Source organism: Rattus norvegicus, chromosome 4 (genome assembly GCF_036323735.1).
Source record: "Rattus norvegicus strain BN/NHsdMcwi chromosome 4, GRCr8, whole genome shotgun sequence".
In the NCBI taxonomy this organism is placed as follows: Eukaryota; Metazoa; Chordata; class Mammalia; order Rodentia; family Muridae; genus Rattus; species Rattus norvegicus.
In genome coordinates, this window is record NC_086022.1 from 127,164,341 (window position 1) to 127,189,637 (window position 25,297).

The 25,297-nt window shown below is 41.5% G+C and overlaps 1 long non-coding RNA gene across 3 annotated transcripts in view; it reads left to right on the top strand.

The window, feature by feature from the left end:
* LOC102555978 (uncharacterized) overlaps nucleotides 1–25,297 on the top strand; it is a 230,490-nt gene that overhangs the window by 147,622 nt on the left and 57,571 nt on the right. For all 3 annotated transcript variants that reach the window (XR_005503755.2, XR_005503757.2, XR_005503749.2), the window contains exon 3: nucleotides 24,983–25,090. This is a non-coding gene — a long non-coding RNA (uncharacterized LOC102555978). The remainder of the gene's footprint in view (nucleotides 1–24,982; nucleotides 25,091–25,297) is intronic.

The window sequence follows — 25,297 nt, forward strand, 5'->3', positions numbered from 1 at the left end:
CTGTTTCCCTGCTGTGGTCTTCTGAATATCCACATACATGAGCCCCCAACTCTCTAATTAATATGTAATAGGTTTATTATATGTGTGGGAACATATTATGTGCAACTCTGTCTCAGGAGTGAATCACAGGTCAGCCACTTTATGATCTTAGTCATTTAAATGGAGCTTTCTAGCCTCCGTGACTTTATGGTGATCTAGCTAGAAGGTGTTGCATTTAGATTACATGTTCCAGTCACCTGGAGTGTGGTTACATCATCTAGGATGTAGGAGGCACTCCATCATTATCTCACTACTTCCGCTTCCGTCTCCTCCTCTGTTCCTGACAAAAGAGCATGAGATGTATTTGTTGTAATGCAGGCGTTACACTGTTGCTCTGACATTCAAAGCTAGCTCCGAGTAGCTGGTGTCCTGAATGTCTTTCTTAGTTCCCTAGATCCATTTTCCATCCTTTTCCAGTGCTGGGGATTCAGAAGGCTAAATTGTATGGGTGGCAATGCTTGACGCTCATGTCCTTTGCCTAAGAGAAATGATCCCAAGAAAAGAGACTTTGGAGTTTTAGCCTAAAGATCCTTCTCTGCAGAGTTGTCACACTTCCTGTCAGAGATATTGCTCCAGCCCCTCCTGGCTTATCCTTCTCTTGCTTTCTCTCCATCCTAATAACCATGCCTTCCTCTTATTCCTTCGGATTGAGAAGTTTCGTGATTGTTACCAGCCCTGCAAAGGATGTTGTCCTGTGTGGCCTCTTTTTACCTGGCCCACACCTCTGTTAATCACGCTTTCCTTAATCTCTCCTCTAATAATTATTTTTTAACAAGGCTTCTGGGGTCCCAACTGATGGAATGGTGGCACCCATATTTCTCTTATTTGATGTGGGTTCTCTAGCACTCTTAATAATCATCAGCAATAAACAATGTGACTCTGGTTCTCAAGGAGAATGTGATCTTCATTGTGTCTCTATCCCTTTGGGATGTCTTCTTACCTCAGTGCTAGATGCCATGTTGTCTTTTCCATTCTGTGCTGGAGATAGCTAGCAGATGAGTACAGAAAGTTCCTCATAACCTGTACTTTTCAGTAATTATTTACTGAAAATAAATAAATTAATAAATAAGTTAATTGGGTAAGTTTTAGAAAGTTTGTTTTCTGTGTTCGCCATATGAGAACTGCTGATAAAACATTAAAGTCAGGTCACTCTCAGGCGACAGAACTCCACTGCTACTGAAATCTAATGCCTAATGTGGTACCCTAAGTGACCGCAAAGGTCAATGTGCGCTAAGAGTTCTACTCTTAGTCATAATTTATTTAGATAAACATTCAGTAATAATTATTCTTTTGTCTTAGCAACATGTATGGCCACCTCCTTTGCACTACTGGTGCATACATGTTTAAGATTAAATGTATATAGATGTGTTTTGTGAAAGATTAAAGAAACAGCTGATACAGCCAAGCCAAGATGATGCAGTGGATCTGAATCCACCCTTGGGAGGAATGATGGAAGTCTACCGCTATATGAACTATCTATACCATAACTCCTCCAGAGGGAGTGTATCTTAGCTTGGAGCAGAAAATCACATGGGGACCTACTTGTATTGAAGAGTTAAAAACTGCTAGAAGAGGGAGAATTAGTCTTCCCTAGAGATGAATCCCCAAAGGGTTATCTAATCCCTTTAAACATATACATACAAGTACACTAAACAGACCCAGCAGGTTACATTTATATATTTATTCATACACACACACACACACACACACACACACACACACGCACATGTAACAATAATAAGGAAAAAGAAACCATGAATTTTAAAGGAAGCTGGGAACTTGTGAGGGATTGGTGTGAGAAGGGGAAGAGGAAATGGTATAATTATAGTTCATAATGAATTATAAACAAACAAACAAACAAACCATCCTCTGGAAAAAAAGCTAGTAACAGTGCCATCTATCATATAAATTTCTTTGCAAAAAGATATATAACAAACGATACTCCTTACACACATTGCTTACAAGATAAGGGAGTTTCTAAAAACATCTACAATTTTTTTTGAGTAAGAACCCTTTCTTTCTTTCTTCCTTTTCTCCATCTTTATTAAATTGGGTATTTCTTATTTACATTTAAATTGTTATTACCTTTCCCGGTTTCCAGGCAAACATTCCCCTAACCGCTTCCCCTCCGCTTTTATAAGGGTGTTTCCCTCCCTGTCCTCCATCCTCCTCCCATTACTGCCCTCTCCGCAACAATCCCGTTTACTGAGAGTTCAGTCTTGGCAGGACCGATTGCTTCCCCTTCCACTGGTGCCCTTACTAGGCTATTCATTGCTACCTATGAGGTCAGAGTCCAGGGTCAGTCCATGTATAGTCTTTGGGTAGTGGCTTAGTCCCTGGAAGCTCTGGTTGCTTAGCATTGTTGTTCATATGGGGTCTTGAGCCCCTTCAAGCTCTTTTAGTCCTTTCTCTGATTCCTTCAATGGGGGTCCTGTTCTCAGTTCAGTGGTTTGCTGCTGGCATTCGCCTATGTATTTGCTGTATTCTGGCTGTGTCTCTCAGGAGAGATCTACATCCGGTTCCTGTCAGCCTGCACTTCTTTGTTTCATCCATCTTATCTAGTTTGGTGGCTGTATATGTATGGGCCACATGTGGGGCAGGCTCTGAATGGGTGTTCCTTCAGCCTCTGTTCTAAACTTTGCCTCCCTATTCCCTCACAAGGGTATTCTTGAAGAATCCTTTCTAAATACATACAAATATAAAATAAATATACTCTGGTCAACCTTGAAACACTTGTGCTAGAAAAGCTGAGTTTGGATGAAAAGTTATATGAAGTTCCCGGGGTAGTTTGTCTATTAAATATTTTGCATAGTAGTTATATTATGTGCCCATTTTTTTAAGATAAAAAAAATACAGTTTCTCCATTCCATAGGGGTAGTTCCCTGTGAGTATTGTAACAAAGCACTGTCACCCTGTGGCTCATAGCACTAGAAACTGATTCATTCACAGTGTTGGAGTCAAAAAGCCTCGAATCAGTGTCCCCAGCCAAAATCAAGGTGCTAGTAGGGACCTGCCTTCTCTGCTGCTTTACAGAGAATACTTATTTCTTTGCCCCTCTGCTTCTCTAGGCTGCTATTCTTGGATATGGGGCCACATCATGCCAGACTCCAAGGCTTGTACCAGCAAACCTATCTTTTCTCCCATGTGCTCCTGATCAATCATTTCTGACCCAGTCTTGACCTCTGAACATCAGGTTACTTCGTTTCTTCATGTCTTCAAAATACTTTTCTCATTCAAGGTATGTTTATTGATCCCAGGAATTAGACTGGTAATGCTGCTGGGACTTTTCTATTGTGGGGACTGTTGATTGACAGAGAAGAATGAACCTGAAGGACTCAAATGGAGAGAACAGAGTCAAGTCTTTGCTGTGCCACTGTCTATCCAGCTCTCTCAGAGAAAACAAGCTTTAGCCTCATCCTCACATCTATAGCAAAAGTGTTATTGTCTAAGGAAGTAGATCCCTAAGTTTCCTTCCATTTTGGAAATTACAAAGGCATAGTTGGGGCAAATCAACTTATTTCTCCTTCTCTTAACAGTAGAGAAGGGTTCTGGATATGAACTTTACAACACCCAGAAAATGACATGTAATGAAACAAACAGAATGGCCTTTGACTTGCAACCTATGACCATCTAGGTAATTGTGGTGGTTTGAATAGCTTTGGCCCCCATATAATGCTTGGCCCATATGGAGTGGTGTACCATTATACCACTATTAGGGGGTATGGCCTTGTTGAAGTAGGTGTGACCTTGTTGGAGTAGGTGTGGCCTTATTGGAGAAAGTGTGCTGCTGTGGAGGTGAGCTTTGAGGTCTCATACATAAGCTCACACTACATCCAGTGCAGAAGATAGTTTTCTCTGGGTTGCTTTCAGATCAAGATGTAGACTCTCAGCCCCACCTAGAACACCACGTCTGTCTGTATCCTGATATGCTTCCAGCCATGATAACAATGGACTGAACCTCTGAAACTATAAGTCAGCCCCAATCAAATACTTTCCTTTTTAAGAATTGCCTTGGTGTCTCTTCACAGCAATAAAACCCTAGCTAAGACAATAATGTTCTTTTTTCTGAGTCAGAGACACACAGAAACCTTTTGACTGCAAATTCTACAAATTCAGGACTTGGTTCCATGAGCCTTGAATCTAAGAGAATTATATCTTCTGTTGTACATTGACAGATGGCCATTCTGACTGAGAAGTCTGTGGTTTCCTCAGTCCTGACCACCACAAAATAACTAGAGTATATAGTTCTTCAGGTCTCCAAGCTTGAATTGCTTGGTAAACTTTGCCATAAGGGAGTCTGAAGAGTCAGCATTTATGAATCTATGTGGCAGATACTGATCTAAGGCTAATAATAAGAATGATATGTCTTGGGGCTGGGGATTTAGCTCAGTGGTAGAGCGCTTACCTAGGAAGCGCAAGGCCCTGGGTTCGGTCCCTAGCTCCGAAAAAAAGAACCAAAAAAAAAAAAAGAATGATATGTCTTATATATTGAATATATGCTCTGCAAAGACACAAGATTAACTGTATACTTTACTCTTTTCACACACACACACACACACACACACACACACACACACACACACACACACCCAAAAACCAACCAATTGCACACTCTAGGCAAGTGCTCTATCACTGAGCTACTTCTCTAACCCTTGAAACGACTCCATATTTAATATTTCTTCACTGAATGTCTGTTTAGTATCAGGTATGTGATTGCGCTGAGGATTCAAAGATTGACTCAAAGAAGAGCCTTACATTGAGCAATCAGTCGGTCAGAATGATATCAGCTCACTTGGTACTGTCCACATGTAGTTCAGTCCCTTAGCGCCGCCTACACTGGGTGTGGCTATACCTATAATACCTACACTTGAAAGCTGGAGGCAGAAAAATGAAACATTAAGTCCATTCCCAACTACATGAGCATCTGCAGAAAGAAGGAAAGAAAGAAAGAAAGGAAGGAAGGAAGGAAGGAAGGAAGGAAGGAAGGAAGGAAAAGAAGAGGAGAGGAAAGGAAAGGAAAGGAAAGGAAAGGAAAGGAAAGGGAAGGAAAGGGAAGGAAAAAGAGAATTATATTAAATTTACCCTACCCAAGGGAGGGCATGATACTGTTATAGTTGTTGCAAAGACAAGAAAGAAAAATCACCTGAAGAGAAAGTACAAGAGGAGTCCCAGAACACAGATGATGTAAAACCTGGCATCTGGCTTTGATCAGGGACAGTTGACATTGAAGACCAGCTGGTGACCATAAAGAGGCCAACCTCCAGATCTGCTTTCACCATCACTATTCAAGCTTCCCATGCCTGTCTTTTCAGACGACAATCTTCAAGGGCTTATTTTTGTACCATGTCTATTTGGGTCTAATGTTTAGTTTTACTGTCTCTTTGGGTGTTTCCACCGTGTGGGAATTCTGTAAAGAGACCTCAGGCCATTCCTGGAGTCTAGGACACAGACTTGTCACTCTATTGCATTAAGAGTTTTATTCCAGGCCCACTTCTGAACTCAGTAACTTTCTGAAATAGGCAAGAACCTTTAGCTACATTCAAAAACGTCTACAGTCATGAACCAAAGTACAGCAATGTCCATGCTCATTCCTAACACTCTTCCTCCCTCAAAAGTAGACTGCTGTACTGTGCTTCTTACTGGATAAGAAACCATTTCCCTTGAAGATAGTCTGAAATAATTGGATGGTAAAAGTGTACTGGAATGCTGTGCTGATAGAAATCTATTTAAATCTCTGCTTCTAATTTTTTTTCAACTGGGCAATTTGTAAACAATAAACTACTTGTATATGATTTTTAAATTAAACTTCACACACTGTTAACTATGGCATTAGTAAACACAGCTATTTCCTCTTACGTTAATATAGTTACACTGAGAGTGAACTTACTTTTAAGTTCTTCCCCTAAAAGTACAGCAGTTTTTCATATATAAACAATATGTTTTATGTGGGAAAAGCCAAATTCATCATACATTTTATAGTTCCTGTACATAAACACAAGCGAGAATGTTGGCTTTCCATCCATTTTAAATTTTAAAAACAAAGCTTGACTTTAAGTCCTTTTCTCGTTGTATGCAGTGCAACATAATGCAAATCATCCATTAAAAATCTAGACATTTAATTTTTTACATTTTTATTGTTTGAATTAATGGCAAAATTGTAAAAGACATATTTATTTTTTTCCTTTTTTGAATGAGCAGTCCATCTCAGAGAACATTTTCTCATGTGGCTAGCTAGCAGACTAGTTAACAAATCAGCAACATCATGGATTCATGTGCTCACTATCGGCCACTGACAGCAAAGACCATGACCCAGTAAGTGGCACATTCAGGTGGCAACGACATCTACATAGTATTTGTACCAGAGGAATGCCGTTTGATCTCAAATTCCTGTTTATCCATTTACTGCAGTAATCAGTCACAATGGAAGATTCCCAAGGAATTATTTCCATTTTGCAACGAACTGACCCCAGCCCTATTTTTAAAAATCCTAAGTAAATACTTGTAATCCCTGTCCTCTTTAAGTGATCAGTCAAAGGGACAAGTCTTGTTCTTTGAAGGGCAAAACAGCTGCTTTTTTTCCAATTTAGGGGAAGGACTATAATGATAGTCTTAAATAAATATATGCTACAAGTCACTGATAACAATTTGAGTATTTGTGGCAATTAGGGAAACAAATGTATACACTTTGAATATTTCCCTAGAAGCTGAAAGCCATCCATTGTAAATCCTCTCCAGGATGACTATTTTTAATGGGCTCTGCTGGGAAAGTTCAGTCCCTGTGTGTGTGTGTGTGTGTGTGTGTGTGTGTGTGTGTGTGTGTGTTCTTGTGTGGGGGATGCACATGCCTGCACATGAGCATGAGAGTGATATTTGAGGGCCAATCTCAGGTGTCATTCTTCAGGCACTGCACACATTTATGTTGAGGCGGGGCCTCTCATTGACCCCGAACTCACCACTTCGGCTGGAGTGAAGGGCAGGGAGCGTAAGGGATCTGTTTCTTTCTCATCATCCCCAACATCAGGGCTTACACGTACACTTTCTTACCCCCAGCTTTTTTGCATGTGTCTTGGAGAGAGAAGTCCACTCCTCATGCTTGCAAGGCTCTACTGATTGAGGTCTCTTCACTGTCTGCATGTTTTGCATTTTCGCTTCCTCTGGCCCCAGAAAGGAAACACAGGAGACATCTTTTTATGAAGTGACCACATTCATAAATATGTCCCCAAATGGGTGCTGGGCTTCTGGTTCTCCTGGTTTCAAAACTTCATGGGTGCAGGAGAGGCACCCAACTTCTTGGTGAAAGGATAAGGCACCACTATTTCAAAATGATGGGAAAATCAAGGTGTGAATTAGTGTGGCCTAAATTTAAGCAAAGACTTACGTGACATAGGGGTCAATGCTGTCATGTTTATTGATATCTTTTCCTGTTCATATGCCTCATGGAGGAATTCAAATGCATCTGGAAGACAGTGTTCTCACACTGCAACAATGCTTAAGTGCCTGAAGTTACCTGGAACATGGGGAAAGTAAAGTAAGGCTTTCTTTGGAAGACTGCCCAAACCGTGCATACTGTTTTCTATCTGTCCCTTTGTAGTCTTTCAACATGTCACCTCTCTCTCTCCCTCTCTCTCCTTTCCCTCTACCTCATTTGTCAGTTCTAAACACTTCCAGGTCCCATTTATCTTATATATTTGTAATTATATTTGTAGTTGTAATCAAGAGGTTAACTCCTTTTATACCATAAGGCAGGGGGAAAATGACTACGCGATGGTGGGGAGGAACTTGGCATGAGGGGAGCATCAGTTAAGCTGAGTCCATCTGTCTTGAATAATTTAGACCACAGTAGAGTAGAGAAGAGGAAAGAGCTGAGATTCCTTCCCACTTGGAGAGTCTCTGATCTTACACATAGTCCTCCGGGCAAATAGCTCAAACGTAATTGTGTGTGAGCATGTCCATTTCTCTAGCTGTTGTGCTCAGGTTGGCTGTGCTAAGGCTGTTTCTCAATGGTGAAGACCCAAGAGTGGCTGGCTGACTGGTGCTTCTGAAAATCTAAATCTCTAATGTCTAACTTTCTGCTCACACAGCTAGCATTCCATATCTCAGTAATATATATATATATAATTTATGCATTATTTATATTATATATTATGTGTAACAGGTACTCGTGAGAAAAGCTGGGTACTAATTCAGACTCAGACTATGGAAATAAATAATTGGGGAATATATAAAGCTAGTACTCATTCTGACATTAGACCAATGGAGGGAAAATATTTTTTTGAAGTATCCAATTCATTTTCAGCTGGCCACTTTTCAAAGCAGAAATGAGGACTTCCCTGAATGTGAACAAAATGTCTTTGTCATCCTTCCTTGCCTCAGCTTGAAGGCGGGAATTCCAAGTACTGGAGCCTTGTCCTCTGGTCTTTGACCAACACTAAAAGTCAATTTCGTCTTTGCTGCTACCCATTCCTGCCAACTGGGTCAGGCTGTTAGAGTTATGTAGACTCTATCCACAGATCATGAATCGCTATTGCCTCTCAATATGGCATTACCCAGGTAAAGACCCAGAACATCTTTCTAGAGAGATCATCAGGCTAGCACCTGGCTCTGTAGCGCCACAATGTTACATGACATCTACAGAAGAGCCACCCAGCTGACCCAACACGAGAATGATGCCTTAAAGCAGGTGCTCAAAGCATTAGATACAGCAGCAATCAAAAGTCTAATGAGAAAGAAGGCAAATCCAGAGACTCCTGGGTGCCCAGGTAATGTTCCTGTAGTTGCTCCCTCCCACTGAGGTTTAAAGACATGGATGGAGAGAGGAAGTAGTGATACAGTCTGAGAGACACAGAGTGTCTTCTGCCTCACTTTGTTCTTTCTAGACACTGCTTAGCTCTTCTTTGGGAGTTTATACTGGACTGAGTGAGGTGCTGAGAAAAATATGAAAAAGTCTGGAAATAGAACCCATTTCCTCTTTTCCTCCAGAGACTGTTTGAGGGATCAAATCTTTTTTCGGTTCACTCACTTGACACCAAAAGGATTGCTAGGAAAGAGAGCCTCCAGGTCTTTGGGGTACACCCTTAAATGCTATCACAGGCAGCCCTCCTTATACGGGGTGTAACACTAACTGCTGTCCCAGAACAAACATCAAAGAGTGACTTTTTGCCCCAAGTTTCAGGGTACCCATTCCAGCTGGAGCACAAATGTAAACAGTTTTCCTTATGCGATGCAAATCCTTTCCTCTGGAGTTCAATTTTCATTTGTTCGGATTTTTTTGTTTGTTTTGTTTTTGTTTCTCTGTGTATCCTGGCTGTCTTGGAATTCATTGTCTATAGACCAGGCTGGCCTTAAAAGCAGAGATCCAGCTGCCTCTGCCTCCTGGACGCTGGGATTAAAGGCATGTGCCATCACCACCCAGCTGGATTTCAAATTTTAATATGATCTTTGCAGTGGTTCACATTTCTGTCTTATCTGGCTTTTCCTCCTTTTGTTTGTTTTTATATAGGCTTGTTACATGGCCTAGGCTAGCCTGCTCCACATGAGGCACTTTACTCAGCCTCCCCAAATATGGGGGACTACCATCACAGCCAGCCCTTTGTAAAAAAAATGCAAAAAACATTGCTTCAACTCAAGTATGAATGCATGGCAAAAAAATAAAATAAAATAACGACCAGCTTCTTCCGGCTTTTTAAGTTCCGATGTGTTTTCCAATGTAAGTTAAGAAACATATCTAGAATGCTGAGAGAGAGAGAGAGAGAGAGAGAGAGAGAGAGAGAGAGAGAGAGAGAGACAGAGAGAGAGAGACAGAGAGACAGAGAGAGAGAATCTGTCTTCATTCTCATTTATTAACTGGTTCTGTGTTCCTCCAGGAAAAATAGAGCAGGAGATTCCTTTCTTTCTTTTGCTCTTCCCGTGATGTGATAAAGGATACTTTAGGATTAAAAGGCTACTGTGTGTTAGGGTCAGCAGCTGTCCAGCTGGCCTATTCAAAAGAGCATTCCTAAAGTTACACAGATAGACAAACAGCCTGGATAAAGGACAGAGCCAAGATTCCCAAGGGCTCCCTTGGCTGGCTGCGCAACTGAATGGCAGCTGACAAGGTTTTCAATAATGTCCACACAGCTCAGCCACAATGCCGTGTGTCTCGGACATAATTAAAAGAGTTCATTTTGTATTCTTTATCAGAGCATATTCTCTCCACATGTCTTCAGTGACCTGGTCATGACTATGAGAGATTAACAAATCTCATATATCACCCTGTGTACTTAAGTTACTGCACTCTGGGCAACTTCCCTGACTATGTCTTCCTCAAACCTAGGAGAGTCCAAAATCCACTCAGATGGGCTGCGTGTGGGCACTTTAGTAGCATATCTTTCTTTTTTCAGGATGACAGCCAGTAAGCCCCTGAGCTATTTCCAGACAGGACCCATACATGGTTTTAATCACTCTCTGTCAGTTACTATGGGTCAACCCATCTACTCATGAGAGAAATGAGCTGTGGCTTGTGGAGTTGGGATGGACTTAAGACATCAAGGTGTGACTGACAGTTTACACTCTGAGAATGGGCTAGAATATGGGATGGCTTCCGAGAACGTCGGCTACTTCTTTTATCACACACTGGATAAATATACAACTGTGAGTCTGCAACTAGAGCGTGAATGAAGACTCCACAGATCAAACTTCAGGCACAATAACATTTACTAGTGACCCTTTTGGGACAATGCTCAGTATTCTTAAAATGCAAGAGGAACTGTTTATTAAATGCCTACCTAACATCATGAATAGATCTGGTACCCAGAAAATAGTAACAACTAGTTTTCTCTGGCCAATATGTTATTAAAGTTGTGTGGCTGACTGGAGGCACATCTTCTCTCTTATTAGACTGCTAGTCAGAAAGGAGTTTCTGCCACAGGGAGTAAGACTAGATCCCACTATTCTATCCCATGATGCTTTGTGGCACTGCAGAATTCTTCTAAAGGCTTTACCTCAAGACATTGCCCTTAACGTCAGCTATCAACGTGGCTCCAATGTAAAGTTACCATTAATGTGTCTTCTCCACCTCTATGGCCCCATCGTAACTCTCACAGCACTGTGTGTGTGATAGGCACTCAGTGGTTACACTAACACCATACAATCAGCTTCACACCAATCAGATAATTACAAGAGTTCAGAAGGAGAAAATTAGAGACTAGAGATTAGTGTTTATTCTAAATTCTCAGGACCTTCTAAAACCTCTTGCAGGGTGGCTTAAAAATAAAACATGATGAATCAAAACTCAAGCTTAAGCCAGGCCAGAGAGACACCTTGGCTCCTTGGAGCACCTCTTCTGGAGAGCATAAGAGTTGGGTAGAGGGTCAAAGGCTACTTGGACTTGAGCTGAAGTCATGTGGTTCTCCTTGAAGCTTCCAAGTCAAAGGCGCCAGTAGAGCTGTCTGCAATTATTTCTGACCAGAGTCTCCCCCTGGGCCTTGGTCCTGGTTCTTTGTGGCTGGACACACACCAATCTTGGCTCCACATGAATAATCTAGGGAGGTGGCCCACAGCCAGAAGCTACCCCAGTGCCCCAGATCCCATCCTCAGCTCTTGGGAAGACAGGGAGAACACAGACTTTATAATGACCCGCCATACCATCCTTTAAGACAGGGAGGAAAAGAGCCCAAGGAAATGAGATGAGTGCGTGTCTGCTGCAAAGCTCAGAAGACTTCTGGAATCATGAAAATATGTTCCTTAGTGCTAAATTAGTGATGAATCAAATCTAAATAGACCTGCCCAAGTCCTATAAAACAGTTAAATTAAGTTGAATTGGCTACCTCCCCAGAGTGATTCTCAAAGGCATTGCTCAACACAAATAGGCTCACGAGATTTTCATACCCATTTCTCAATACCAAGTAGAACCAACATAGCTCAGTGTGAACAATTTGCTGGGGTCGGCCCAACTGATGTGAAGGTACTACTAGGAGAAAGAGAGTATCACGTGGGCATAGAATAGAGAGAATGCTAATCACCTTTGGTGGATAATCTAGGATTCTGAGGGAGAGCTGTAGATGAAGATACAGGGATGGAGGGGAGCCACAATCAACAAACTTTCTTCCTTCCTCCTTTTTTCCCTTCTTCCCTTATTTCTTTGGCTCAATCATTGAGCTGAAAAAAGGTTCGAGATGCTAAAAATCAAACTCAGAGCTTCATGCATGCTTACAAGTGAGGTACACTCCAGCTCTGAATTAATATTTATATATACTCTTGAATATTAAAAAACACATCTCCAAATCAAATTTAACCACTCCACAGGACCTCAAGCACTGAGAATTTTTCATGACTACCTGTATACACACACACACACACACACACACACACACACACACACACACACACACACACACACACACAGTAGTTAAACATTTAAGTAGCAGAATCAGGTTGTTTTCCAATGTGCCCTTTCCCTCTCTACCCCTTGCGCCATGAATACAAATGGGCTACTGTAATCTCAAGAGTTTAGCTAGAGCAGTAGTTCTCAACCTTCCTAATGCTGAACCTTTTAATACTCACGCTATGGTGACCCCTAACCATAAAATTATTTTTGTTGCTACTTCCTAACTATAATTTTCTACTGTTAATGTGTAGTAGCGTAAATAGTTTTGGAGATCAAGGTTTGCCAGAGGGGTCTTGACCTACAGGTTGAGAACTACTGTCATAAAAGGAGCATTTGGAAAGCTCAAGAGATGGGTACTTGTCTACTGCATTCAAACTATTTAGTGTCTTAATGGCTAGCATAGCTCCATTAACTGAACGCCCTGGAAAGAGCAGCACGTTTTAAATTTCAACCAAGTACTTTCTTCCTTAGACTTTCTTCTAGCTTTGAAGATTCGATTGCTTGCTATGGAGCTCCTCAGTAACTCCTGCTCCTCAGTAACTGCTGTGGGGCTAGATAGGGACCATCCTGCTTACACAAGCTTCTGGCCATTTGCAATTGGCCAGGGATCCTCTCCTGCTTACTTGACAGGTGATAAACGAACAAAAATAGCCCCAGAAATGGAGACCTACAAAGGTGATGATGAGATATCTTGCTTTCTGCTTCCACTGTTCATTTTAGATCAGTCCATGAACAGCTACATAGAACAGCTTTTAATCCCAGCAATTGCAAAGCCGAGCCAGGTGTATTGCTATGAGTTAGAGGCCAGCAGCGCCTCTGTGAGATCCTTTGTCTCAAACAACATTAGCAACATAAATGAACAAGGCATGGGTCATTTAAATTATTTTCATCAGTACTGTAGTTAACAGGAAATTCAGAAAAGGCTGTGGAGTGAGCAAACACAAAGTTCTGGTCACATGTCTTATAACTCTAATAGCCTAAAATGAGCACGGTGCAGGATGGTGCCTAAGAGAACTGTTTCAGAGCTTAGCTGACTGGATGTGAATCCTAAAGCAACTTGATTACTTTGGGGCTGTTGAGCAAAGTATTCAACAATAAACTGCACATGATGATGTCATTTCTGTACAAGTTTTGTAAATCTCAAGTAGGATGATTCGGCCATATGGCATGCTCGTTAGAATGAAGCAAATACAGAACTCATGGTTCTGGGCTCCAAATCGGTCAACCTTCTGTATAAGAAGAATGCTGACTGTGCAGTGTGTGCAGAAGGATCTCATTGGTGATGCTTCTTTTCCACAGATGAGGTGCACTGGGGCAGTGAGAATCCTAAAGGAATAGCTTCAGCTTGGCTTGCAGTGATATTGACATTGGGAGACAGTTAAATTGTGTTAAAAGAATACACTAGTACAAGTATCCACAACTAGGGCATCTTCAGAAACAGGCACCCAGAGATCAGCTTGGTTCTTAGCTTCTGGTAGGTTGACTGCCTGTGGGTGTCCAGCTCCATGGCGGTCCTATAGCTCAGAGCTCTGCTTCTGCTTCTGTTCTCTCAGCCTTCTTCAGGCCTGCCCTGGTGAGGCTGCTGAACTGCCTAGCTTACCCACGCTTGCCACTGTCTGCGTATGTGTGGGCTTACTTTTTCAAAACCCACCAGAGCAGATTTTAGCCATGCTGAGTGGCTTTTGTTAGTGAGAAGTAGGACTGCTGGAGGGATGGGCACCTCTGCAGCTTGACTGTCGTTAGTGTATATTTGGGGACAGGAGGGAATTGGTTTAGGGAAGTCTATGTCACAGTATGAGCTGCTACACCTGAGCACAGTGGACGAGGGAGTTAAGGAGAGCACAGCTGTCAATGGTGTACACATATATGTGAGGGCACATGCACACATATGGATATATGAATGGGGAGGCTAAAGGACAACCTCCAGGGATATTTCCAGAAACATCTCACCTTATGTTTTGAGATGGGGTAGCTTACTGGCCTGGGCCTTGCCAATTCAGTTAGGCTGGCTAGCCAGGACTCCTCAAAGATCGCAGGAATCATTCTGTGTTCTCCTCAGGAGAAGAATTATCAGCACATGCCATAGCGCCTGGTTTCAGGGGACCTGACTCAGGTTCAAGTGCTTGTGAGCAAACACTTGATATACTGAACTATCTCCACAGCCCCAGAGTGCCTATTTCCTATAAAATAGAGCCCAACCCTTCCCTCCCAGTCCCCAGTAAGTTACACTTACAGAATAAGCTTTGCCCAGGAAAACCACATAGCAGTTCCCAATTCATCCTACTCAAATGGACCCTGATGGAGTGATGGCAGCACTCCTCACTACCCATTGCAATGTTCTGGGTTCCTGAATGAAAGACACACCCACACAGCCTTTAAATATTTTTATAATTATTGGCTAAGCATAAATATGTTAATAAATACATTAATATTTATATATGTGAGTACATTGTCACTCTCTTTAGACACACCAGAAGAGGGCATCAGCTCCTATTACAGATGGTTGTAAGCTACCATGTGGCTGCTGGGAATTGAACTCAGGACCTCTGGAAGAGCAGAGCCATCTCTCCAGCCCCAGCCTTTATATTTTAATATGCTTTAAACAGCTCGATGGTTGGGATACTTCCTAACCTCCATGTGGCAAATGTACTGTCTGATAATCGCTTACTACAACCTATATTTCATCTTTACTGCCTCAGACCCAGACCTGCAGGCCTCTCCAGCTGAGTTCCCCAGTACCTACAAGACGGCTATGTTCTCTGTCAGGCACACACTCAGACACACACACACACACACACACACACACACACACACACACACACTTCTACTCCTTTTCTTTCCCGGCATGACAGCTATATCCTTTCTCTTCCTTTCTCAGATCCTTGCCTGGGAATCCTAAAGTCCCACCTCTGTCTCCCTGCCCAGCCATTTGGCCACTGGCAACTTTATTTACCAATCAAAACTAAGGGGGCAGAGTCCTTCAGCATCTTATGTGCAGACGTGCAGATTCTCATGTAATTTTGGGGACCAAATTAACATAATATAAGAAGCATTAGACCAAACCCACAACAAAACTGGGTGATGCTGACAGAACCTTTGAGGTATTTCTTAGTCATTTCCGCATTAGTGATGTCTCAGCAGCAGCAAGATGCCCGGTTTTCCTTGCATGGGCAGCGAGGACCTTTATTTGGCACCACTTAGCTTGTGCTACTCACTAAATAGACGAACTCTTTTAGACCTAAAATAACCCAATGGGCCACACTTTGCCTATTTCTCAGATGGAGAAGCTAGCTAGTCAGCACTCAAGGCCTGAGTTTTCCATAGCAAAGCCTCAGTGACCACAGTAGCGTGGCACTTGCTTCTTAGCCCCCATTTCAAACTCTAGAGCAGTGTCACCCACGGAAATGTGAGCCACATGAGAGAGCCATTTATGGAAGTTTTTAATTGTACACATAACAATACATATAATACATATAACAAAAATTTACCACTGTATCCATTTTGGCCCAATCTGATACCGGTCATTCAGTATGTTCTTGTCAGGTAGCCCTTGCCACCCAACATTTCCAGAGACCATTCATTTCTGTCGTCATTCAACAGTAGGCTTCCATTTGCCCTTTCCCCTCAGTTACCATTTTCTCTCTGCGTGGGTTTACCTGCGGTCGGTGCTGCACACAAGCCGAATCCAACGGTATTTACTCGGTTGTATTTGACTTGCTCTCTTCCCCGTGGTGTGTTTTCAAAGGTCATCCACGTTGTAGCAGAGGGAATTCATTCCGCCTTAAGGCTTGTGTTCTGCTGCACGCGTCTTCATTTCAGTTACTAACCCATCTGTCAAGGAACATTTGGCTGTGTCAGGGACGGAGTGCTAAGTGTGTCAGTGGACACATTGGAAAAAGCCAGTTGAAAGAGAGAAGTTCGTTTTACTACTGTCTTTGAGCTATTGGCTAAACTTTGGATTTATGATAATACGAGACATGTTTAACCTGATATGTCCAAATTGCTGTGCTCTCGCTATGTGATCACAATACAGATGATTAATGATGCATTTCATATCTTTTATTTACTACCTAGTCTTTAAAATCCAGTGTGTATTTCATTCCTGAAGCATTTTAGTGCATGGCCACATTTCACTTCTGCCTAACTGCCTTTCAGGGAATTCGCAGGCACAGGAGGCTGGGCATTCCACACAGGAGAATGCTGTTCCCTATAAGAGTTAAATAAATGATCTTGCCTTCATGATGTTATTTTGAGTTCCCAACCTTAGCTATATAACTTTTCCATTTACTTCAAATGGTATTTAAATCCTCCTTTTCAATCATTCACAATTACCGAGCTTCTTTGAACAAAGACTATTAGGAAGGTGTTACTTAATCACAATTATAAAAGAGACAAGGGATGATACAAGGTGCTACCCTCTCCTCAGCTCCGAGTGAAGATGGCTTAGTGGCTGCTGTAGAGAGCTGACACCCAATTCCAAGTAATCTCTCTTTTGTTGTTTTCTCTCTCTCTCTCTTTCTTTCTTTCTTTCTTTCTTTCTTTCTTTCTTTCTTTCTGTCTGTCTGTCTGTCTGTCTGTCTGTCTCTGTCTCCCTCCCCCCCCCCTCTGTCTTCCTTCCTTCCCCCACCTCCTCCTCCTCCTCCTTCTTGACAACCGAGTTTTACTAAGTATCCTGCCTCAGCCTCCTGAGTGCCAGGGTGACAGGCATGCACCTCCAAATTCAGTTTGATTTATTATGTTTTATTTTCATGTAGCTTATATCATGTTAAAAGAATTTTATTAAGCGTCCAAGTAATTGCTTAATAGAAAAGAGTTTTCTAACAGAACACCAGAAACCTCAGTGAACCTCAGGGGTGACTGTGGAAGGATGGGCAGAATCACGAAGGAAGGAAGGAAAGAAGGAAAGAAGGAAGAAAGGAAGGAAGGAAAGAAGGAAAGAAGGAAGGAAGGAAGGAAGGAAGGAAGGAAAGAAGGAAGGAAGGAAGGAAGGAAGGAAGGAAGGAAGGAAGGAAGGAAGGAAGACTCTTTAGAGAGACAGTCTCCTATACACCAGTCCCTGCTATCAATGTCATGTGCTACGCTGGACTGTGCAACAATATCAATTGTGAACCGTTGTGCTACAAAACTGTCACTCTTCTGGGTTTAGCGTAGCATGCTATTTTATTAGCATATCTGAAAGTATTGAAGTCTTCATGAAAAGACAGACTCTGTGGACGGTCTTGAACTCTGCATTGGCACACAGGAAGGTGAGATCAGTAGAAAGAAGGAGCTGTCCCAACAGCAGCAGCAATGATCACGGATGCCAGGGCTTCTTAAGGGTGTAGGGTGTGACAGGCACTGCGTTCCGCATACGTCCTTGCTTCATTCTTATTACAGCCTTGATGATGTTGCTCTCCCCATATTGAAATTAAAACGCCCAGCTTCTGAGCACTAATGCACTGATGGAGAGCACAGGGTTCCAACTCTAAAGCACCCACTAATCATCCAGCTTTGTCAAGAACTGAGCTGTTTCTAGGGTACAGGGCTTGTATTTTTCAAGCCACATTAGGGGCAAGTTGAGCACCCAGAGCCAGAATTCTATGGCAACTGGGAACCCTTCCCCCATCAGTCTGAAGAGGTCTATTCTCTAAGCAAAAAGCACACATGACAGGGCTGGTCACCTTCCAGTTTTTCAAGCCTTCTTACTGACCTGGCCAACAATTATACTTGTTGGCCACGAACGGTCAGAGTGAACACAATTAAGTACAAGGGAAGGTGCGGATAGTGTATATTAGTTCCGGAACTCTTCAGAGAACTCTGTAATGTCTACATCAGGTTTTCCAACCTGGGATAGAGTGTGAGGGACATCCATGAACTCGAATGGGATGATTACATCCATCATTACTTATACTCATATTTACCCGAAATTACACGTCTTTCCATTATGAATGCAGAGGATAAGCTGCAGCAGCATTAGCTTTACCTGTGACATCTGTCCTTTTCATACAAAATTTATAAATTATAGATATTTATAGCATAGCACTGTTTGCTGAAACACTTCAAACTGTCATTTAAATGTGTCACCACTATAAAATTACTGTAATTATCAGACTAATGCTGGTCCTCAGCTGAATGTATTAATGAAATGCATGCGCTACTCACCTGTTTGGAGGAGAAAATATTTTTTGCTAACATGGATTTTAATGTAATTGGTTTTCTTAGCAATTTTGTGCTCCTTGTTTTATTATACCAAAATACTATTTTTTATTAAAGAAGGAATCTATATCCTTTAAGAGATCAAAATATCACCCTTCAAATCGAGGAATGACATGCATTCATCCTTTGATTCCCGGTGACATTGTCTTGCACCTTCGCTCTCTGCACTTATTCAACATGTCTGCAGAGGATGAACCTCCTCCATCCGCATTAAAGATTCTCATTGAGGTCATTGGGAGGTATTGAACCAGAGTCAACAGAACTGAGGAAGGACCCATTTAGTACCTAGGAGGGGAGGGGCAAGGTTTCAAGAACTCTCCCCTAACTCAGTCCAGTTCAGCATTCCTTTCTGGGTATTTTTTCCCTCTTTTCAGTTGTGAGAGTCCTTTTGTGAATAACAGGTCCGGGGATTAGTTTGCTGAACAATTGCTTTGGCTCAGTTAGCCTCTGATTGTCCTTGCTTTTGTGAGTCAAAAAGCCTTAATTGTATTTGAATGCAATTTAATTCCCTAGAGATCTGAGTCTTTAGCCCTCTCCTTTTTTTTTTTTTTTTTTTTTTTTTTTTTGGTTTGGTTTGGTTTTTTTTTTTTTTATAAAGTGAGGGCTTAGAGCATTTCCAGGGGAGATGACATGGTGCTCCTTTCAAGCTGGGTCAATGTACCAAGGAAATAATTAGATAAATGCAAACTCCAATCCAGAGATGAGGAGGAAAAGAATTTCTCCACAAATTACTTTGAGGACTTTTAAGTGGAATTGAATTAGGATGTCAAGGGCCAGAGAGCTCTCAGGAGGTCAGATGATCTAGTCTTCTGTTGCTGGGTAAGAGCACAGATGTGAAAATCAAGCTTTCGTTTTAAAGGCCTTAGAGTGAGAAGCAAACATTTTACGGAGGCACCAATCCGTCTTGCAAGATGGACTAGAAGACCTTGTGGGATTCAAGGGACATTCAGTAAAACACTGCAATATAATTCATTAATCAGTCTTTAAAGATTTTTTTTAATGTGGGTGTCTTGACTTCATGTTTGTCTGTGCATGCCTGGCACTTACTGAAGCCAGCAGAGGGCATCAGAACCCTGGAACTGGAATTGACGGTTAGCTGTGGTGTGGGTGCTGGGAATTGAACCTGAATCCTCTGAAAGAATAGCCAGAGCTTCAAACCTCTGACACATCTCTTCGGTCTCAGTCATTAAACAATTTTATAATTAAATGCTTATTTATTAAAGCCCTTTTATGTATCAAAGACTATCCCAGTTGTTAGAGACATATCTGTCAATTTATATTCCAGTGAGTAAAGGGAAGAATATATAGTAAGATAGTTGAAGGGTTTTGTGGATATCAAAAAATTCACTAAAAATGGAAACATTGGATTGGGAATGAATAATGGATTCCGTATGTTATATGTGTGTAAAAATAGATATAGATAGATAGATAGATAGATACATAGATAGATACATAGATAAATAGATTTTTTTAAAAGTATTTAAGTCAGGAAGGGTGATTAACTGAAGAGAAGACCAGACGGAGGGGGATAGAGAGGGCAGATGTGACCAAGATTGGTTGTATATGTCTATGCAAATGTCAAAGAATAAGATATTGTTTCATTAAAAAAATAGCAGCATATGCCAAGTCAGGTGTTTCCATAAATGTATAAGCATGGGTGCTTTCTACATGCTAAGATCTTAGAATGGGGCCTTCCTTGATATTTTTCATAAATAATGTATATAATACAAAGTTACAATACATATGACATTTGTCTTAGTCCCTTGTATTCAGTGGGGTTGTTTGGGTATAATAGATGCAGATAGGCTTTGCTCGACTTGGGCAACATAGGATTCAGCAGAGTGCTCTTTGAAGAATCATATTCAGTCAAGAACACTCTCACCCCTAGTCTTATCTACCCAGGTCTAGGCAGGGTGGGAGGAATAAAACTTCAGAAAGAAAAAAAATGGTAAGATAATGCAAAGGGTGGAAAGAGCAATGCATCCGAATTAATAATCTGAGCTAGGTCAGCAGGATGGATTTGGTTTAGGAAGAAGTCATTAGAGAAAGGTTGTTACAGATCTCCATGGCCAGCCATAACCCAGTAGAATGACAGGGTTGACTGAGTGGATTCTGAATTAACATCTCATATACACAACTCGGAACCACACATGGTGTTTGCAAGAGATGGATCACAAACACAGGGTGCACACTGTTTAGAGGCTGTGTCATGAACCGTACCACACAGAGCTGTGTGAGCACATTCAACGGTGGTCACACAGCACCATTGCCTATGCACGCATCTCTCAGAATTTGTCCGTTAGCAAATAATTCTTGTCTCCATTGTGCTTTCTCTAACAAATTACTAATTTGTTTGAAAGGCACACATAAAAATGGTAAAAATCTCTATGAGAAACATGTAAGTAGACTCTAAGACAGTAGGTAATCTCAGTAGAAAATTGTTACCTTGGTTGGGGATTTAGCTCAGTGGTAGAGCGCTTGCCTAGCAAGCGCAAGGCCCTGGGTTCGGTCCCCAGCTCCGAGAAAAAAAAAAAAAGAAAAAGAAAAAGAAAATTGTTACCTTACGGGTAGTCCCCTGATAGTAGGCAGAAACCAAAACACACAGGCAGCTTCAAAGCCTTCTTCTCAAACAGAACAAAGCACAGTGCACTTGGCTTTGCCCTCATCACCCCACAGTGTTACTTTAGTTAGGATTTGTCCGTCCACCTAGCTTTGACACAAGAACTTAACTACAGAGCAAAACCCGATCCCATTCAAGTTAAAAGCCATAAAAATTTGCCATAGTAAGTCTTAAAGCATGACTTTGAGTTCATTGTAATTTTCAAAAACCTTCTCAAGTGAGGCATAGCAATTAAGCATCTGGTAATTCTGCTTGAGTAGCCGGAACAGTTGATTTGTCCCCCTGAGCTTCTCCCAGTATGAAGGCTGTGCGAGTTAGCCACACAGACTCATCTGTGTATTCCATTTCCAATCTCAGTCCAGTGTTTCTCTTCTTGTGGAGCTTCTTCTGGGGCAGAAATACCCCAGGCTTCAAGGAATCATGCTTGCTTTGGATGTCAACGTGATGCAGGTGTGTGGAGATTTAGAGGCAGAGTCTGAATATGAGATAAAAATGGATTCAAATATGATAGGCCAGAGAGACTTACTTTTTATAACCAAATGAATTAGTGATATATTTGGACATATGGGATTCACATTATGTCTAGTTTTCTTCAGTATTCTTGGTGGGAAAACTGTAGCAAGAGAAATGATTTTTCTATTCCCTTATGGTTTTGCTTACGCAGGGGAGAATTACCAATCAACATTTGGTCCTCACATCAATGCCCTGCTTAGGCTCACTAGATGCACGGCTACAGCAGGAACGTTTGTGGAGCGATGGGATGCTTATAGCTGCTCAAATACAGGCCTTTGCCAATTGTAGCTTTTTACTGTACTTAGGAGACAATATTCTACAATTTTATAGGAAGAAAAAATCTCAACAAGGTACATCACCTGTCTGTTACAGATTTGGGACCCACATATCCTCAACTAACTGGTTAGAGATTTCAGGGACAAAATCGAATTCTGAGATGATACACTCCCCTGTTTGATAAAGTATGGTATAGTTCAGTGGTTGTCAACCTCCTTAATGCTACAAACCTTTAATACAGTGACCCCCAACCATAAAATTATTTCCATTGCTGCCTCATAACTGTAATTTTGCTACTGGTATGAATTGTAATGTAGATTTTTTCAATGGTTTTAGGGAACAGCTGTGAAAGGATCATTCAATCCTCCGAGGGTCGAGACCCACAGTTGAGAACAACTGATATTGTTGCTTGTGTCGAGTATTCTCACTGCTTTGTCTGTTAACTCATCTAAAGATCTCAAAACCATACTTATTGCTTTCTCATCCTGATTTTGTAGATAGGGAGATGAAGGCACACAGTTGTTAAACACTCACTTTGTCATGAAACCAAAAGTGTCACTTGGTAGCAAGCTGTCTAGCTTGAAGTCTGTCTTCTACCCTTCTATAGAAAACATTACTTTCATATGTGTTTTATTGGGATGTGTTTGAAATAATTTTAATTACATTTCTAGCTTCCCTTTCCTATTTCCAAATACCCCTGTTCATCACTTTTTGTTCCCTTCAAATTTATGGCCTCTTTTTTTGTTCCTTTGGATTTGTTTGTTTGTTTTAGAATTGATATGAAAAATTTAAAATATGTGTCATGGACCTCCTGAGTGCTGGAGCCAAAGCATGCATCACTATTGCCTGGCTTTTATAACATGTATGACCCATCTATTATTTACACTGATAACATTATGCAAAGTGCAACCAAATAAATGAAAGACTTTTCATTATGAAAAAAAAAAGATAACTAGACACAGTGGCTTCAGAGGTACCTCAGGAGTGCAGAGTTTTGGTAACTCATTTGTTACAAACATGAAGTCTATGGTTGGGCCTATCTCCCAGTGATGGAGTCTTCCACAACCACACATTGGAGAGGTATGTGGAGCGATCTTCTGTGCTCTCACAGTCAGCTCCATTAGTCGGGTATGACAGTACTCACCTGCGATTCCAACGCTGTAGATGGAAAGAAAAACTGCAACAGATCAAGGCCGTCGTAGGTTGCATGGTGAGTTTGGGGAGAGCTTGGCTTAGAAATATAGGAAGAACTTGCCTTAAAATAACAAAATGAAAAAAAAACCAAATGCCCACCTCCTTGCAGGTATCCAGGGACTTGAGCTTATTGCTATAGTGAGGAAATAAAGGACAGCCACACACTCGGATTGGGGATTGGGTGGACTGGGCTCTCTGAGAGAGACACTGCACAGTGTGTTTATTATATATATCTGGACAGGGAAGGGGGTTACTGCATGAGATGATTTAAGGAGTCAGGGCTATGACATACATCTCAACCAATGAGGCAGGTTCAATAGCTAACACTGTAGGAGCAGTCTTTGTAGGGAAGCAGTCTTTAGGACATAAATATCTGTTGCAGAAATAAAGCTATGTTGGACATTTTCTCCACACATTATTAACACCCACATCTGAACCAGGAAGTTAGGCTTTGTCATTTTCTGGAGCCTAGCCCATTGAAAGCTTTGCCATTTCCCTTGGGACTGAGGCTTTGAGATCCTTGACATGGTTATGTCAACAGGACATTGTCATTACAGACTTCAGTCACTCAGGGCTTCTGATCCCTACATCAAATGGTCACTTCACCTACACAGAGTGAAATATCGATTTTCAATTCATAGATTTACATGGATATATTGAGGGTGATTTCATACTTTTTCAGAACTCTGTTATAGTTTCCACAAAAACGACAAATGACTTGAAGGTCATAGAAGAATAATTACATTTAGGAAACTGATTGTAATCCGGAACCTGTGTTTTGCTGGTATCATAGAGGCTGAGGCAGAAGGATTGTGAGTTCAAAGCTATCCCAGGCTTTAACACAAAACTCCAAGAAAGCAGATGGGGGGTACATGAGAAGCAGGAGGAAGACCTGCATTTTACAAATTAAGTATTTAGTGTCCAAGTTGCTTAAAGTGATCAGCTAAAGGCAGCACAGCTAACAGCGAATGATGGCTTTTTTCTCTGACCTCTTACTACGCAATAGGCTTTATCCCAAGTACTGTCATGAGGCTCAAGTCTAATGACAGTTTATAAGGCAAATGTTGTTGTTGTTTCCCACTTTGCAGAGAAGGAAACTGAGGTTTTAAGACAACACAATTTGTGCTAAGATCAAACATCTGGTGAGAGGTAGATTTGGGACTCAAATGCCAGTCTTCACCATTCCAAGGTTACAAACTGGGTCCTCGACATGTGTAGGGTCAGCAGGTTAATAGGTTAGCAGGTTAGTAGGTTAATCACAAAGGGGGTCCATACCTACATTTCTTTCAAGATCACTCAGCTTCCTGCTGTCTTTGGATATTAAGATGCCATGAAACGTGGACAACGTAGAGAGTATTAAGGTTGAAATTTATCCAAATAAAATGATTATTTAAGTTTCTAGTTATTAGTATACCTTTCATGGTAACAAGTATTCTTGACTTGAATGTGATAATGTCGTGGGACCACAAGATTAAATTTAATGGTACTATGATAATGTTTTCAAAACAGTGTGATGTAATGTGTTGGCTGAGCCGCACATAAATTAACTTCTCTAAGAATTCTCCTATCTGTAACCACGTACTTAGCCCACATCTTGTTTTGTGTTTTTAAATTTCACTAGACACCGACAGTACTTCAATAACAAACAATAGCCTTTAGGTAAATCTTTCATCATGGAGAGAACATCACGACTTTCTTTATGCCATGCCTTGATTAACTGCTATCCTTTGGTGGTGATAAAATGAAACCAAGTTAACACAGCAGTCTGCTCTGTCTTCCAGGGGAAGGTGATGGCTGCTGAAGAAGTAACCGGTTTTTTATTTGGAGTCTGTGAAACTTGAGATTCTACTGAAAAGGAGAGGCTCATGGAGATGGGAAGCCAAGAAAATGTAAGTGACTTTGTCCACCCAGTGTGCCCACGTTTCTATCATCAGTCACTTAAGCCGAGCACAATCAAAGTTTCTATACTTGAAACTGACGTTGCAGTGTTTTGTCCCTGAAGCCATAGCAGGAAGCAGAACCCAGTCTCACACCCACAACTCTCTGCTTGTAAATTCCTGTGGGTGGGGGGATATGGGTGTGAGACCTGGGAGTAA